Consider the following 14,819-nt stretch of genomic DNA (forward strand, 5'->3'; position numbering starts at 1 on the left):
TTTTTTTTTTAAACCCTTACCTTCCATCTTAGAATTAATACTATGCATTAGTTCCCAGGCAGAAGAGAGGTCAGGGCTAGAGAATGGTGATTAGTCCAGGATCACACAGTTAGGAAATGTCTGAGGTCCATGAACCCAGGAACTTCCCATCTCTAGACCAGGCTCTCTATCCACTGAGCCACCTACCTGTCCCTTAACCATTTCCTTCTCCATTTTTTTTGACAGATGAGAAAACTGTGGTGAATAAAATTAAGTGACTTGCCCAGGGTCACATGGCTAGTAAATATATGAGGCTTTTGTTGTAACTGTATTCAAATGTGATGTGAAATATTCTTAATGATAGTAGATAATAATAGAATTTCAAAATATTATAAAAATGCATTTGCTCAATTTCCTGTAAAATGAAGGAGTCAAATTAGATCCTTTGTAAGATCCTTACCAGCTCTAACAACCTACAAGTCTATTAGTCTATGATTTTTAAAAAATATTTTATATTTTGAGTTCAAGAGACCTTCCTGTCTCATCTTACCTAGTATCCAAGCAGCACATCATTGTCAGGTCTCTGGGTAGGTTTTTGTTTTTGTTATTTAGTTGTTATAGTTATGTCCAACTCTCCATGAACTCATGTGGGATTTTCTTGGTAAAGATACTGGAGTGGTTTGACATTTTTTTCTGCAACTCATTTCACAGATAAGGAAACTGAGGCATACAGGGTGAAGTGATTTGCCCAGGATTGCACAGCTTGTAAATATCTCAGTACAGATTTAAACTGAGGAAGATGAGACCTGGCACTCTATCCACTGTGCCATCTAACTTGGCATAGCATAAAAATACTAGACTTGGGATCTGGAAACCTATGATGTTCCCATCTTTAGCAAGGGTTAGTGGAGTGAGGTTAAATAATTTGCCCAGGGCCACCTAGCTAGGAAATGTTTTAGGTCACATTTGAACCCACATCCTCCCAATTCCAGGCCTAGTGTTATATCCATTGTGCAACCTAGCTGCCCCTCTCATTGTTTGATACTTATTTGAGGTGTGGCCAAAAGCAAGTCACCAAGCCTTCATTCTCTTATCGCTTTTAAAAAAATACTTTAAAATTTTTAAATTTAATTGTTAAATTTACATTTGAAATTTGAATTTAAATTTTTTTTATTATAAAGATATTTTATTTTACCAATTTCATTTAATAATAATTTTTTCAAAGTTACAGAATCCAAATTGTCGCCCTCCCTTCCTCTCTGCCCCCTCCTGGAGCAGGCAAGCAACTGGATCTGGGTTTTATGTGTACTATCAAGCAAGTGAGTTCTCTTCTCTCTAATGAGAATGTCTGCACAATATGTCTAGACTTACAACTGAAAAGAAGCTTAGAGGTCATCTATTCCAGCCTCCTCTTGGAGATACCGAGGGCCAGACACAGATCATATCTAGCAGTGCCAACCACAAACCATGTCTCTATACTTACAGGGGCCCACATGGAAATCTTATCTCCCTAAAGATAAGCTGAAGAAACTGACCCTTCAGAGAGATTAAGGAACTTGTCCATTCATTCACACAACTAGTCAGGGACAGATCTAGGATTTGAATAAAGGTATATTGGCTCCAGAATCTAATGTTCTTTTTTTTTTTTAAACCCTTACCTTCCATCTTAGAATTAATTCTAAAATAGAAGATTTGTCATGGCTAGGGAATTGGGGTTAATGACTTTCCCAGGGTCACACAACTAGGAAGTGTCTGAGGCTAGATTTGAACCCAGGTTATCCTGACTCAAGGCCAGATTTTAATCTAGATCCTCCTGCCTCTAGACCTGGCCTATCTAGCTGCCCCTAAAATCCAGTTTTCTTTACCAAGACATAAAACATACAAATAATCTCATACCAAGATTTACTAAATTTAAGTCAGTATGAATCTAAATCTTTTTAATTTAAATTTTTTAAAAATTTTAATGAGCATTTGTAAGCTTTACTAAATCCCAAGGTGTCACAGGGAATGGAGTGCTAAGCCTAGAGTCAGGAAGATTCATCTTCCTGAGTTCAAATTTGACTCAAACTAGTGTCTGTGCGACGCTGAGAAAGTCACTTAACTCTGCCTCAGTTTCCTCATCTGTAAAATGAGCTAGAGAAGGAAAATGACAAAACATTCCAGTGTCTGTGCCAAGAAAACCCCACAAGCAGTCACCAAAAGTTGGACATGGTTGAAATGACTGAACAATAAATCAATTCCCACTTCTGCTACTTACTGTGTCACCTATAAAACGAGGGAATTCGAATAGCTGATTTCTTTATTTTTTTAAACCCTTACCTTCCATCTTGGAATCAATACTGTGTATTGGCTCTTAGGCAGAAGAATGGTAAGAGCTAGGCAATGGGGGCTAAGTGACTTGCCCAAGGTCACACAGCTGGGAAGTGTCTGAGGTCAGATTTGAACCTAGGACCTCCCATCTCTAGGCCTGGCTCTCAATCCACTGAGCTACCCAGTTGCCCCCTCAAGTAGCTGATTTCTAAGGTCCTTCTAAGTTCTTTTTTTAAAAAGAATTTTACCTTTCTTTTTTAGAATCAATATTCTGTATTAGTTCCAAGGCAGAAGAGTGGTAAGAGCTAGGCAAAGGGGGTGAAGAAAAAGACAAATCATTCCAGTATCTTTACCAAGAAAACCCAAAATAGGGTCATGAAGAGTTAGACAGGATTGAAATGACCAAACAAAACCAACAATATAGCTGTTAGAGGCAACTAGATACTTCACTGGGCCTGGAGTCAGGAAGATCTGGGTTCAAATCTGACCTTAGACACTTACAAGGCTGGGTGACCTTATGCAAGTTTCATTATGAAATTTCAAGTGAGAATACTCAGAGAAATCATGGTAGCTGTAGCAGTCCACCCATAGCTATGGGCAAGGGAAACAGTTAGTATGGACAGATTATCTTAGAAGAGAGCATGCTCAGTCTTGAGCATGCTCACTCTTGCGCTTAGCTAGGAAAGCCTCTGACCCTTGACCCCAGCTTCCCCCATGTTAGGCGGGAAAACAGGTTTCTTTGTGCTCACCTGGCTAAGAGAAACCACACCTATACCTTGTCCTTAATGATTGATAATCATCCCTATGTATCATGTATATTTGCATATCAAAGACATTAAAAGCAGCCACAGCAAGCTCCGCCTTCTCTCTTCCTCTTGGAGCTCAGCTCCCACTGATGTCTGTCCTTGCTGGAGCTTGGCCTCCAAGCTCCATCTTTAATTCCGTTCCTTCTCTATCTCTCTCACCTGGGACCTGGCCTTCGGCCAGGCACTTTCTTTTCTCTATCATCTCTCTGACCTGTGTGGTATTAAGTTTGGATCTTTGGATGGGTACAAGCCTTCTGAGTAGTCCACTGATGGGAGTTTTGCTGTGGCTCATTGATAATTAATAAGGCCTGCATTTCTGACTCATTCCTGCCACCTCATATCTCTAATTTGGCTCCGCCACCCCCCTCGCAGTATCCAAAACTTCTATCCTTCCTCTATCTTCCTACCTTAAAGCTTCTCCCGCCTCGGGAAGCTTTAGTAGCCATTACCTTTTATTCCCAATAATAAGGCCATGGTGTTATTCTGAAGATCACTTGAGTTCTATAAATATTATATTTTTGGTGGATCATGAAATGCAAAATTGAGATGCACAGGGTAAGAGTTGATGATGAGAAATTATTCTGTAGCTTTGGATATGTCTCTTTAAGCAGAAACATTTACATTTCAAAGGAATATACTAAGTGCCACCCCTATTCTCAGGTTTCCTCTTTACCAGTCATGAGCTTACTATAGGATATCTTTAATTGGATCATATCCTCTTTCAAAACCTGTATTAATAGGAAATCCTTTCATTACAAAGGCTTGCTTATTTAAAATGTGTGAAGCTTGAAAAACAAACCACAGATGGAAAGGTACAAAAGTAACACCCTAGATCATATATCTAGGGCTAGAAGGGACCTCAAAAGCCAACTCATCTAAGCTCTTTATTTTACAAATGAGGAAACTGAACTATAGGGTGGTTAAGTAAGTCTCAGAGACAGGATTTGAACATAGATCCTCTGACTCTAGAGCCAGTGCTCTTTCTGCACTAATGTAAATTAAAAAAAAAAAACCCAACACCTTATCTTCTCTCTTAGAGTCAATTCTAAGTAGCAGTTCCAAGGCAAAAGAAAGGTAAAGTGTTAAGTGACTTGTCCAGAGTCACATAGCTAGAAAGTGTCTGAGTTCACATTTGAACCCAGAACCTCCCTTCTCTAGGCCTGGTTCTATCCACTGAGCCACCCAGCTGCCCCTTCTCTGATGTCATATCACAATCAAATAATACCAAACAGAATCCACTGATGATTTTCATTAACAAAATACTTAAACATTTTGAAAGTTAGATGACAAAAATGGACCTTTTAAAGATATACAAGCATGTAAGGTCATTATAATGATGAATCTAGACTCTGAAGAAGAGATCAGCTAAGGTAGCCCCCTTCCTTCTGTGAGTGAAAAATCCCCTGCCCCCTTCTATGAGGATTAGATTTTAGTGTTAGCTGTAGTCTTTAGATAATCATTGCAATTCTAAGAGAGTTAAATAAAGGTAGTCTAAATGATGATCTTAGTAGGCCTTTTAGGATTATTTTAGTATAAGGTTTTTTTCTTCATTTGAATAAGTTTATTTAGTCAATTTAGAACATTATTACTTGGTCACAATAATCACATTATTTCCCTCCTTCCCCTCCACCCATTCTTCCCGCAGCCAAAACACAATTTCATTGGGTATTACACATGTCCTTGATTCAAACCCATTTCCATGTTGTTGTTTACACTAGGATGTTCATTTGAAGTAGACTTCAACAATTCCCCAACAATATGCCTTCAATCCATGTATTCAAGCAGTTGTTTTTCTTTGGTGTTTTTACTCCGACAGTGTTTCCTCTGGATGTGGATAGTGGTTTTTTTGGTAGGTTCCTCCAAGTTGTTCAGTATCACTGCATTTCCACTAATGGAGAAGTCCATTGCATTCGATTGGGCCACAGTGTATCAGTCTCTGTGTACAATGTTTTCCTGGTTCTACTCCTCTCACTCTGCATCAGTTCCTGGAGATTGTTCCACTCCCCATGGAATTCCTCCACTTTATTATTCTTTTGAGCAAAATAGTATTTTATCACCAACATATACCACAATTTGTTCAGCCATTCCTCAATTGAGGGGCATTCTCTCATTTTCCAATTTTTTGCCACCACAAAGAGTGCAGCTATGAATATTCTTGTACAAGTCTTTTTCCTGATTATCTCTTTGGGGTACAAACCCAGCAGTGCTATGGCTGGATTAAAGGGCAGAGACAGTCTTTTATCGCCCTTTGGGCATAGTTCCAAATTGCTCTCCAGAATGGTTGGATCAATTCACAACTACACCAGCAATGCATTCATGTCCCAACTTTGCCAAATCCCCTCCAACATTCATTACTTTGGTTTGCTGTAATGTTAGCTAATCTGCTAGGTGTGAGGTGATACCTCAAAGTTGTTTTGATTTGCATCTCTCTGATTATAAGAGATTTAGAACACCTTTTCATGTGCTTATTAATAGTTTTGATTTCTTTTTTTTCAATTTTAATATATTATTTTGTATTTATACTGAGCTGTTCTCCAAGGAGCTCACATGTTTTACATACTGGTTTTATTTCTTTAACTGAAAATTGCCTATTCATGTCCCTTGCCCATTTTTCAATTGGAGAATGGCTTGATTTTTTTTGTACAACTGGTTTAGCGCTTTATAAATTTGAGTAATTAGACCTTTGTCAGACTTTTTGTAATGAGGATTGTTTCCCAATTTGTTGCTTCCCTTCTAATTTTGGATGCATTTGTTTTGTTTGTACAAAAACTTTTTAATTTGATGTAATCAAAATTATTGATTTATATTTTGTGATTTTTTTCTAGCTTTTACTTAGTTTTAAAGTCTTTCCTTTCCCAAAGAGCTGACAAATGTACCATTCTGTGTTCATCTAATTTGCTTATAATTTCCTTCTTTATGTTCAAGTCATTCACCCACTCTGAGTTTATCTTGGTATAGACTGTGAGATGTTGATCCAAACCTAATCTCTCCCACACTGTCTTCCAATTTTCCCAGCAGTTTTTATAAAAAAGTGAGTTTAGGTCCCCAAAACTGGGATCTTTGGGTTTATCATAGACTGTCCTACTGAAGTCATTTACCCCAAGTCTATTCCACTGATCCTCCATTCTGTCTCTTAGGCAGTACCAAATTGTTTTGATAACTACTGCTTTATAGTATAGTTTGAGATCTGGGACTTCAAGTCCTCCTTCCTTTGCATTTTTTTTTCATGATTTCCCTGGATATCCTTGATCTTTTGTTCTTCCAAATGAACTTATTTATGTTTTTTTCTAATTCAGTGAAGAAGTTTTTGGTAGTTCCATGGGTATGGCACTAAATAAGTAAATTAATTTGGGTAGGATTGTCATTTTTATTATGTTAACCCATGAGCAATCAATGTTTTTTTCCAATTGTTTAAATCTAGTTTTAATTGTGTGGAGAGTGTTTTGTAGTTGTGTTCATATAGTTCCTGTGTTTGTCTCAGCAGATAGATTCCTAGATATTTTGTATTGTCTAGGGTGATTTTTGAATGGTATTTCTCTTTCTAATTCTTGCTGCTGAAATTCATTAGAGATATATAGAAATGCTGATGACTTATGCGGGTTTATCCTGCAACTTTGCTAAAGTTGTTGATTATTTCTACTAGCTATTTGGTTGATTCTCTAGGATTCTTTAAGTATACCATCATATCATCCGCAAAGAGTGACAGCTTGGTCTCCTCATTACCAATTTTAATACCTTAAATTTCTTTTCCTTCTCTAATTGCTACTACTAGTTTTTCTAGTACAATGTTAAATAATAGAGGTGATAATGAGCATCCTTGTTTCATTCCTGATCTTATTGGGAAGATGTCTAGTTTATCCCCATTGCATGGTTTCAGATATATACTGTTTATTATTTTTAGGTAAGGTCCTTCTATTCCGATACTTTCTAGTGTTTTCAATAGGACTGAGTGTTGTATTTTATCAAAGGCTTTTTCTGCATCTATTGAGCTAGTCATGTGATTTTATGTCAGTTTGCTTGTTGTTGTGGTCAATTATGTGGATGGTTTTCCTAATATTGAACCAGCCCTACATCCCTGGCATAAATCCTACTTGATCATGGTGGATGATCCTTCTGATCACTTGCTGGATTCTTTTTGCTAATATCCTATTTAAGATTTTTGCATCTATATTCATTAGGGAGCATGGTCTATAGTTTTCTTTCTCCATTTTTGACCTGTCTGGCTTTGGGATCAGTATCATGTTTGTGTCGTAAAATGAATTTGGTAGAACTCCTTCTTGGCTTATTCTGTCAAATTGTTTATATAATATTGGAATTAGTTGTTCTTTGAATGTTTGATAGAATTCATTTGTGAAACCATCTGAACCTGGGGATTTTTTCTTAGGAAGTTCTTTGACGGCTTGTTCAATTTTTTTTATGATATGGGGTTATTTAGGTAATTTTTTCTTCCTCTGTTAGTCTAGGCAATTTATATTTTTGTAAGTATTCAACCATTTCACCTAGATTGCCATATTTATTGCCATATAATTGGGCATAGTCGTTTTTAATGATTGCTTTAATTTCCTCTTCATTAGAGGAGAGGTCTCCCTTTTCATCTTGGATACTGTCAATTTGGTTTGTTTCTTTCCTTTTTTTAATTAGACTAGTACTTTGTCTATTTGTTTTTTCAAAGTACCAGCTTCTAGTCTTATTTATTAAATCAATAGTTCTTTGACATTCAATTTTATTGATTTCTCCTTTGATTGTTAGGATCTCTAATTTAGTCTTCATCTGAGGATTTTTAATTTGTTTGCTTTCTAGCTTTTTAATTTGCATGTCCAATTCATTGACCCCCTGCCCTTCTTAAGTTATTAATATATGAACTCAAGAATATAAATTTGCCCCTGAGTACTGCTTTGGCTACATCCCATAGATTTTGAAAGGATGTCTCACCATTGTCATTTTCTTCAATGAAGTTATTAATTGTTTCTATGATTTTTTCCTTTTACTAACTGGTTTTGGAGAATCATATTGTTTAATTTCCAATTAATTTTTGATTTGCCTCTCCATGTACCCTTACTAATTATTATTTTCATTGTATTATGATCTGAGAAGGTTGCATTCATTATTTCTGCCCTTTTGCACTTGTTTGCAATGTTTTTGTGCCCTAATACATGGTCAATTTTTGTGACTGTACCATGTGCTGCTGAAAAGAAGGTACATTCCTTTTTGTCCCTATTTATTTTTCTCCACATGTCTTTTAACTCTAATTTTTCTAAGATTTCATTCACTTCTCTTACCTTTTCTCATTTATTTTTTGGTTTGATTTGTCTAGTTCGGATAGAGGAAGGTTCAGGTCTCCCACTAGTATAGTTTTTCTGTCTATTCATCCTTGAGCTCCTTTAGTTTCTCCTTTAGAAATCTGGATGTTATGCCGTTTGGTGCATACTTGTTGAGTACAGACATTTCTTCATTGTCTATACTGTCTTTTATCAGGATGTGATTACCTTCCCTATCTCTTTTAAGTAGATTTATTTTTTTACTTTGGCTTTGTCAGATATTATGATTGCGACTCTTGCCTTCTTTTTATCAGTTGATGCCCAGTAGATTTGGATCCATCTTCTTACTTTCACCCTATGCATATCTATCTTCCTGATCTTTGTTTATTATAAACAGTATATGGTAGGGTTTGGGATTCTAATCGACTCTGCTATTCACTTGCGTTTTATGGGTGAGTTCATTCCATTCACATTCAGAGTTATGATTACTAGCTGTGTATTTCTCAGCATTTTGATTTCTACTCCTGGTCCTGACTTTTCTTCTTTCACTATTTCCTTCTACACCAGTTTGTTTATAATCAGTCCCCCTAGTTCCCACCTTTATTTTATTTCCCTTTCTACCCCTCTCCCTTCTTATTCCCCGCCTAATTTTCCCTGTAGTCTTTCTAAAATTGTCCCCCACCCTCTCCCTCCCTTGTACTGATTCCCTCCCCACCAGTCTGTTTGTTACCCTTGTACTCCCCTATAGGGCGCAAATCTATTCTCTGCCCCAATGGGTTGGATTGTTCTTCCCTCTTTGCATCAGTTTCAAAGCACGTAAGAGTTGAGTATTTCCTATCTCCAACCTCTTTACAATTCAAGTGTATTGGTGCTCTCCCCCCTCCCACCATGAGTTTCTTTGTGACACATATATATTTACCCCCATTTGTTTCTTTTCCCATTTCTTTTAGTATTAACCTTTTTTTAGCTCTAGTTGTATATACATATACACACATTTATATGTATTTATGCATGCATATATCTATATACCTATTTATGTCTTGTCCTTTCATCTTATACAGTTTGTTGCTGTTCCCTCTAAGTGTAATTCTTCTAGCTGCCCAGGTGATAGCAACAGTTCTTAAGAGTTACCAATGACCTCATTTCTTATAGGGTTACATATCATTTTAACTTATTGACTTGCTTAAAAAAATTTTTTGTTGTTTTGTTTTGTTTTTCTTTTCCCCCTCTTTTTAAATTACCTTTTGATGATTCTCCTGAGTTCTGTGCTTGAACATCAAATTTTCTGTTCAGGTCTGGTCTTTTCTTTAAGAATGCTGGGAATTCTTCTATTGTGTTGAATGACCATACTTTCCCCTGTAAGAATATAGTCAGTTTTGATGGGTTTTCGTGGTTGTAGACCTAGTTTCCTTGCTTTCCAGAATATCATATTCCATGCCTTTCAGTCCTTCAGTGTGGATGCAGCCATATCCTGCGTCATCCTCACTGTGGTTCTGGGGTATCTGAATGACTTCTTTTGGCAGCTTGTAATATCTTTTCTTTGGTCTGATAGTTTTTGAATTTGGCTATAACATTCCTGGGTGTTTTCAGTTGGGGATTAAATACAGGAGGTGATCTGTGGATTCTTTCAATCACCACTTTTCCTTCTTGTTCTAGGATATCAGTGCAGTTATCCTGAATAATTTCCTGTAGTATTATGTCCAGGCTTTTTCTTTTGTCATGGTCTTCTGGTAGACCAATGATTCTTAAATTGTCTCTTCTCGAATGATTTTCTAAATTGTCTGTTTTGTGAATGTGATGCTTTATATTTTCCTCAATTATTTCATTCATTTCGTTTTGTTTATAGTGTTCTGCTGCCTTGTGAGGTCACTTAATTCCAGTTGTACTCTGGTTCTTAAAGACTGGATTTCATCCCTGGCTTTTTGGTCATCCTTTTCCTTCTGGTCTGATTTTCTTTGAAGGTCATCCTTCATCCTTTTTACCTCGTCTTTCTTCTCCTTTGTCTCATCTTTCATCTTCTTTGCCTCATCTTTCATCTCCTTTGCCTCATTTTCCAGCTGGTTGATTTTGGCTTTCAAGACACTATTTTCTCATTTTAGTTTAAGTGCCTCTGTTTCCTTATCTTAATTTTTAAGTTTTTTCCCCAATTGTCTTCAAGCCTCTTTTAATTATGTTTTGAGTTCTTCCACAGCCTGTATCCAATTCTCTGGGATTTCTGATTTATCATTTGTTGATCTCTCCCCCTCTGTTCCATTTGCTGAATAGAAGCTGTCTTATTGTAGTTTCTTTCTTCTTTTTCTGTTGTTTGCTCATTCACCCCTTCTTTACTCCCCATATTTGTCTGTGCTCTTGCTCCTCTCTTTTATTTATTTATTTTTTTTTTGGTTTGGGGACTTCTGTCAGTCTCCCCTCTTGGAGCTTTAACAGATCTCTGGGTGTAGTCTCTGGTGGAGGTTTGTTGGGGTTTGAGCTTCCCTCTCCTCTGGAGGCTTTTGATTGGGTTAAAATCCAGCAGTCAATGAGGATGGGTGTGGAGCCTGGGCTTCACTGAGTTCTGGAGACTTTTGATAGGATTAAGTTCAGCTTAGTTGGCTGGGTGTGCTCTGAGTCCAAAACCTCCTGGAAGGCTGGAGCAAATATGGAGGATCTCCACAGCTCTGGCCAGGCTGCCAGGTCTATGCTCCCTCTCTAGCTCCTTCCCTGCCATCTGTGTTGGACGCTCTGAATGTGGCACAGCCCTGCCCGCAAGGTACACCCTCCAGACAAGCACCTTTGCCTGCCCAGAAGTTCCCGCTGCCTCTGGAGTTTCAGTGCTACTGGGACCTTCCTTCTGTCTTCCCCTTAAACCTGAGTGTTCTCGGATTCCGGCTTTTTGGAGGGCATACCTTTTGAATTAAGTCCAGCAGGAGGGTTTCTTGGCTCTGTCTTGTTGTTAAATTTGATTTTCAGTCTCCTAGGAGCATTCAGTTTGTGATCGGTAAGGAATGGTATTAGAGGTCTGAACTTCTGCTCCTCCTAGGCTGTCATCTTGACTCTTTTAGTATGTTTTTGTTTGTTTGTTTTTTCAAACCCTTACCTTCCGTCTTGGAGTCAATTCTGTGTATTGGCTCCAAGGCAGAAGAGTGGTAAGGGCTAGGCAATGGGGGTCAAATGACTTGCCCAGGGTCACATAAATGGGAAGTGTCTGATGCCAGATTTGAACCCAGGACCTCCCATCTCTAGGCCTAGCTCTCAATGCACTGAGCTCCCTAGCTTCCCTCTAGTATAAGTTTTAAAGCAAGATAACTACTTGAATATAGTTCATTGTGGTTGGCATAGGCCTCAGTCTGCTATATATCATGCGCCTCAAAATCGCTATATCATGCACCCTCAGCAATCATGGTCTTGAACTTATGACTGGGTCTGTGTTAGCAGAGAGCCTGGTGACAACCCTTTACCTTTGTATACTCCCTAGTATACATCATCCAGTTTTTGCCCCACCTGGTGGCCTGGCACCTTCTCCTTACCCTAGTCATCTTTGACATCATCAGACTTAGAAAGTAGGGTTCAGGCTCCCCCACTCCTGCCTTGTCTATCAAGTAACTTCTTCTACCAATGAGAAGTATTTCCTGATTACTTTAACCATCCCCATCTCTCTATTTTTATCACTGTCTTGGATGATTTCATAAGTTGTGATATTCTTTGGGATATATAGGAAGATCTCTCACAGTGCTCTGGGTCTTTTGGTCTTGATCAGAAGTCTGACTTTATTGTGAGACCAGTCCTCTTACAATAAACCTATTTCTTTGTGGCTTGGAGACTTAGTTTCCCTTATTTGCATTCCTGTAGTTAGAAATTACACAATGCTTCTTTGTAGAGGTAGGGGACTTAACAGGTATGGAAACTGCATACAGTTTCAGTCTTGGTCAATATGTTGACAATTTTGTTCCGGTTCTTTTCTTTCTTAATTATTACAAGGCTCCCTGGGTAAGGGAGAGTGAAGGTAAATATTTGGAAATAAATGGAATGTAAAAAACCACAGCATTAAAATTTTGTAAAATATACCTTGGTTTTCCCATCTGTAAAATGAAGAGCTTGAATTAGCTCATCTGGAAGGTACTATCTAATTTGAACATCTGTGATTTTTAATTTAGTCTTCAATTTGTGGAGGAAAACTGTTATCAATTAATCAACAAAGAAAAAGAAAAGATTTCTAGTCCCCAAGTTACAAACTTTGGATCTGTAGGCAGCATAGAAAAGACACCGGACTCCAAGTTCAGAAATGCAGATTTCCAACTTGTCCTATGTGTAGCTTGTTTACACAACATTGTTTTCATTTTATCTCCCCTTTTAGATTATAAGCTCCTACAGGGAAGTGGCTGTCTTTATTCTTTTGTCATATCTCCAGTGGTTAGCACAGTACCTGGCACATAGTAGGTACTTGTTAAATGTTAATTAACTAAGTTCAGACCCTATTTCTGATAAAAGGTCCCAAAATTTTGGTGTTTTCAACTTAATTTACTAAATTCCACCTCTGCTACTTACTAACCATGTCACCTTATAAAATGAGAGAAAAGGACTAGCTGACTTCTAAAGCTCTTCTAAGTTCTAACTCTATGATCCTAATGTTAATGTTATTATTCCCATTTTAGAGACAAGGAAACAAAGGTTCAATGATTTTCTAGATGGCACAGTGGATAGAGTTTGGGGCCTGGTGTCAGAAAAATATGAATTAAAATCTGACTTCAGATACTTACAATTTGTGTGACCCTGGGCAAGTCACTTAATCCTATTTGCCTCAGTTTCCTCATCTGTAAAATGAACTAGAGGAGGAAATGGCAAACTCCTTTAGTATCTTTGCCAAGAAAATCCCTAAATAGGGTCATGAAGAGTAGGACACAACTGAACCACAACAATACAGATACTCACTTAACCTCTCTTTGCCTTGAGGGCAACTTGGGGCTCAGTAGATATCTCCATGAACCAGGAGTCAGGAAGACCAGAGTTAAAATCGATCCTCAGCTACTCACTAGCTATGTGATCTTGGGAAAGTTATTTAACCTGTATTTGTCTTAATCTACTAGAGAAGGACATGATAAACCACTCAGGTATCTTGGCTAAGAAAAGTGCCCATATGGGGCCACAAAGATTTTAATTTGACAGAACACAACTGGCAGCTATTAAAACCAGGATGTCCCCAATGTCTTGGTTTGTTTTAAGCTTTATGTAGCAGTCCAGCCCATATGTATAATTGAGAAGCAAGGATTGTTAGGGCACTAAACCTTGCTTCCCTTTGTCTCACTCACCTGAGGATAAAAACTCCACCTTTACCTTGTCATAATTTGCAATTATCCAATGGCAATACACTATGTAACTCATCAATATGTATTGAGGCACTATGTAACGTATCAATATGTATTGAGTTCATTTGCGTATCAGAGAGAGTAAATAGGGAAGCCGTGGCCAGCTCCTTTCTTGGAGATCTCACAGGTTTGCTCAACACTGTCTTTCCACCTTTCTCTCTCCCCTCTATCTCTACCTGAGGCCTGGCCTTCAGCCAGGTGTCTCTTTCTTTTCCAATGCTAATACCTAGCATTCTCTAATTCTCTCTATTAGTCTCTATTCATTCTCCTAGCTGAGCTATATCATCCTCTGACCTGTGGAGTGTTAAATTGGGATCTCTGGATGGAATATAGCCTCCCAGTGATGTGCATTGATCGGGGCTTGGCTGCAGCTCCTAAATATTAATAATAACTGATCTCTGACTCATTATTGACATCTCGAATTGGATGCCCTCATGCCCTTCGCGGCATTCAGAACTTCTATCCCTTTTCTATCTTCCTACCTTAAGGCTTCTCGCAGGACTGAGAAGCTTTACTTTAATAGAAGAGGAAACTGAGATCTGGCGAGGTTAAATAATTAGTCCAGGGTGATGAATAATAAGTGGCAGAAACAAGATTTGAACTCCAGTTCCTGGATCCCTAATTCAGCATTCCTTTCACTATTGCTATGGCTACCCTCCACTCTCTCACCACAATACAGAGTATTCAGGGAAGACTGAGACCTCTGGTGTGAGGACTTTTCTCCTTTGATGTCTACCCACCACCCAGTTGTCTCACCTGTGGCTCTAAGAAGCTATAGCATACTCAGCAGCCATGGCCACACTCTGGGCAACCATCTCAGCAGATGGGCCACAAAGGCGGTGGAAGCAGAAACTGTGGAGTGCTTAGAACTTGGTCAGACAGCAAAGAAGCCAAAGTCATCCCCTGCATCCTGGGCCATCACCAATTGTCCTGACTTTTGTCCTGCCACTGGAGATCAATGATTCTGGACAAGATAGTGAGGCTGATGAGTTTGTGCCATTCAGCTGCATAGCCATCCAAGTTAAGCTCAAGTCAAAAGATATGACTAGTAAGGTCATTTTGGTCCTCTTTGAGTACAAAGGACAACACCACAACCCACCTGTAGGTTGTTGTGAAGAAGGTAC

General features: G+C 38.3%; 1 protein-coding gene across 2 annotated transcripts in view; it reads right to left on the bottom strand.

Moving 5' to 3' along the window:
- Positions 1-14,819, bottom strand: part of LOC100029348 (kinesin-like protein KIF19) — a 123,851-nt gene that overhangs the window by 8,150 nt on the left and 100,882 nt on the right. The window lies entirely within an intron of this gene.

The sequence above is a fragment of the Monodelphis domestica genome, chromosome 7 (assembly GCF_027887165.1).
Source record: "Monodelphis domestica isolate mMonDom1 chromosome 7, mMonDom1.pri, whole genome shotgun sequence".
NCBI classification, from domain to species: domain Eukaryota; kingdom Metazoa; phylum Chordata; class Mammalia; order Didelphimorphia; family Didelphidae; genus Monodelphis; species Monodelphis domestica.